The following is a 4,223-nucleotide window of genomic DNA, read 5'->3' as shown; positions in this document are numbered from 1 at the left end:
GTTAACTATTCATGAAAATCGCAAATTAAATGAATTAATCTATTTGCTCTCAAACTTAGCCTTTTGTTAACAACACTGTCATCTCAGATTTTCAAAATATGCTTCTCAACCATTGCAAAACAAGCATTTGTGTAACAGTATTGATGGCTAACATAGCATTTAGCGTAGCATTTAGCGTTAGCATTCAGCATGCAACATTTTCCACAAAAACCATAAAAGCATTCAAATAAAATCATTTACCTTTGAAGAACTTCAGATGTTTTCAATGAGGAGACTCTGTTAGATAGCAAATGTTCCATTTTTACAAAAAATATTATTTGTGTCGACTAATCGCTCCGTTTTGTTCATCGCGTTTGGGTAAGGAAAAAATAATAGTGATAAGTCATTAAAACGCAAACTTTTTTCCAAATTAACTCCATAATATCGACAGAAACATGGCATACGATGTTTAGAATCAATCCTCAAGGTGTTTTTCACATATCTATCGATGATAAAATCCATCGTGGCAGTTTACTTTCAATTCTGAAGAATTGGAACGCACATGGACATACAGATTACGCACACAGGACACCGGGCCGGACACCAGGTAAATGTAGTCTCTTATGGTCAATCTTCCAATGATATGCCTACAAACACGTCACAATGCTGCAGACACCTCGGGGAATAGACAGAAAGCGCAGGATCATTCCTGGCGCATTCACAGCCATATAAGGAGACATTGGAACACAGCGCCTTCAGAATCCGGGGCATTTCCTGTATGAAACTTGGTTTCGCCTGTTGCATTAGTTCTGGGGCACGCACAGATAATATCTTTGCAGTTTTGGAGACGTCAGAGTTGTGTCTTTCCAAGGCTGCCAATTCCATGCATAGTCGAGCATCTTTTTGTGACAAAATATTGCGCTTAAAACGGGCACGTCTTTTTATCCAATAATGACACAGCGCCCCCATAGGTTCAACAGGTTAAGTTTGTTGTTGGTCATTGCTAGACAGCCATTTTCAATTATATTCAAATATTTGCAAGCTGACTTAAGTCAAAATTGTAACTAGGCCACTGAGGAACAGTCAATGTAGTCTTGGTAAGAAACTCCAGTGAATATTTGGCCTTGTGTTTAAGGTTATTGTCCTGCTGAAAGGTGAATTTGTCTTCCAGTGTCTCTTGAAAAGCAGACTGAACCAGGTTTTCCTCTAGGATTTTGTCCTGTGCTTCGCTCCATTACATTTCTTTTTTATCCTGGAAAAACACCCCAATCCTTAATGATTACAAGAATACCCATAACATGATGCAGCCATCACTATTCTTGAAAATATAGAGAGTGGTACTCAGTAATGTGTTGTATTACCTGTGCTTAGCTCTATTGCATATATTTTTTATCCAAAATGAAACACCCTATTCCTTGCCGATGACAAGTGTACCCATAATACGCACAGCAACAGTTGGCAACAGTTCTGTAGTGGACACTCATTTTCCTCTGGGCCTACATCATCAGAGTGTGCAGCTGAACACTGCTAGAAACACTCAGTGTGTTATTTTTGACTAAAACAATACCAATATTCATTAAATATAAGTACCAAACTTGTTTTTGCGTGGATTCCGGAACAAGGTTAGTTTTTAACAGCTAGGACCACTGTTTCTTGTCCCGGAATCCCGAATCCTCTTAAGGATCAGACCCTTTCTTTCAATTTTCACCTAATATGACATAACCAAATCTATCTGCCTGTAACTCACAATCTGAAGCAATGATATACATATTATTGATACCATTTGAAAGGAAACACTTTGAAGGTTGTGGAAATGCAAAATTAATATATTGAAAAAAACGCATTAGATCTGGTAAAAGATAATACAAAGAAAAAAACATATTTTCTTGTACCATCATCTTTGAAATGCAAGAGAAAGTCCATAATGTACTATTCCAGGTTAAGCACAATTTAGATTTTGGCCACTAGATGGCAGCAGTGTATGTGAAAAGTTTAAGACTGATTCAATGAACCTTTAATTTATGTTCAAAATGTTGTATCAACACTGCCAAAATGTTCCAAATTTGTTTTATTAATACATTTTCAAATTTGTAACTCTGCACTATCCTCAAACAATAGCATGGTAATATTTCACAGTAATATGTATATTTACTAATGCTGCAGAAATTTGATTTAAAGCAGTATCCAGATCCATCAGATGTAGTGATCACAATATATTGGCCATTTCTAGGAAAACCAAAGTTCCAAAGGCTGGGCCTAATATAGTGTACAAGAGGTCAAACTATACGTTTTGTAGTGATTCCTATGTTGCTGATGTAAATAATATTTGTTGGTCCGTGGTGTGTAGTACGGAGCAAACAGACGCTGCACTTGACACATTTATAAAATAGCTTACTCCAGTTACTAATAAGCAAACACCCATTACTGTAAAAACTGTTACATCCCCGTGGAGTTATGAGGAACTGAAAAATTTTATAGTTGAGAGGGATGAGGCAAAAGGAATGGCAAATGTATTACAAACTGAGAAATCATGTGACTAAATGGAATAAAAAGAAGAAAAAGCTATACTATGAAACACATATAAATGACATAAAGAATGATAGTAAAAATCTTTGGAGCACATTAAATGAAATGTTGGGAAAAAAGACAAGCTTAGCAAACATGGCCTTTTTTGCCTTTACCTCCCTTATCTCACCTCATTTGTTCACATTGTATATAGACTCATTTTTCTACTGTATTATTGACTGTATGTTTGTTTTACTCCATGTGTAACTCTGTGTTGTTGTACGTGTCGAACTGCTTTGCTTTATCTTGGCCAGGTCTCAATTGTAAATGGGAACTTGTTCTCAACTTGCCTACCTGGTTAAATAAAGGTGAAATAAATCAATTAAAATACATGTCAGCTACTACAGCGACTGAAATGACTGCAACACTTAACAAAGGGCCGCAGTCAGTTTCAGAGTGGGTGACAAGTTAGTCCTAAATATTTCTAAAACTAAAAGCAGTGTATTTGGGACAAATCATTCACTAAACCCTAAATTGTTTAATAAATAATGTGTTAATTGAGCAAGTTGAGGTGACTAAACTGCTTGGAGTAACCCTGAATTGTAAACTGTCATCGTCAAAGCATATTGATACAACAGTAGCTGGGGAGAAGTATGTCTGTAATAAAGCACTGCTCTACCTTCATAACAGCACTATCAACAAGGCAGGTTCTACAGGCCCTAGTTTTGTTGCACATGGACTAGGCTTTCAAAACAAATTAGACACTATTATTACACACAGAGTGAGTCCATGCAACTTACGTGACTTGTTAAGGACATGTTTACTCCTGAACTTATTTAGGTTTGCCATAACAAAGGCGTTAAATACTTATTGACTCAAGACATTTCAGCTTTCATTTTTATTTCATTTGTAAAAATGCCTAAAAACATTAAACCACTTTGATCTTATGAGGTATTGTGTGTAGGCCAGTGACACAAAATATGAATTTAATACTTTTTAAATGCAGGCTGTAACGCAACAAACTGTAGAGAAAGTCAAGAGTGTAAATATTTTCTGAAGGTACTGTAGTTTGTTGATAGAATGACCAATTGTAGAGTGTCTATATATGGACTATCCGAACCATCCAAATAAAGTGTGACCAATTCCAGTTTGTCTACAAATGTATAATTGATATGTTGGATTCACATCTCTATCGCAACCATTGGGGGTGGGTTTGAGCTGGAGACATGAATCCAGCATATTAGTAATGAATTTGTAGACAAACTGTAATTAAAGCCAGTGGCACAAATGGGAGCAGAAGGTACACCTGGTGATTTTTGGTTGCGTTGACAACCAAACACAATTCCATATCCAATTTGTCTACAAGTTATGAATTGATGTTGGATTCACGTCTCCATCTCAACCAAAAATCGAAGTTAAACAATAGGAGTAAATCCAATCAAACTTTAAGTACACTTTAAATAAAGATTTAACTTAGATTTTTGGTTGAAATGGATACGTGAATGCAATGTTAATTATCAACTTGAAGATTTCATTTGAAAGAAACCAAAACTTTAAACCTTAATCCTATATATATATATGTATATATATATATATATATATATATATATATATATATATATATATATATATATATATATATATATATATAATACCTTAATCCTGTGTTAAAACAATAGCTGTTGATGACTTTGCAAATGTTATATAGGCCTAAATAGTTCCATTGATGATATATGACT

Source organism: Oncorhynchus gorbuscha, linkage group LG12 (assembly GCF_021184085.1).
Source record: "Oncorhynchus gorbuscha isolate QuinsamMale2020 ecotype Even-year linkage group LG12, OgorEven_v1.0, whole genome shotgun sequence".
Lineage (NCBI taxonomy): Eukaryota > Metazoa > Chordata > Actinopteri > Salmoniformes > Salmonidae > Oncorhynchus > Oncorhynchus gorbuscha.
The sequence above is the reverse complement of the archived record's forward strand: the minus strand, read 5'-3'. Positions refer to the sequence as shown.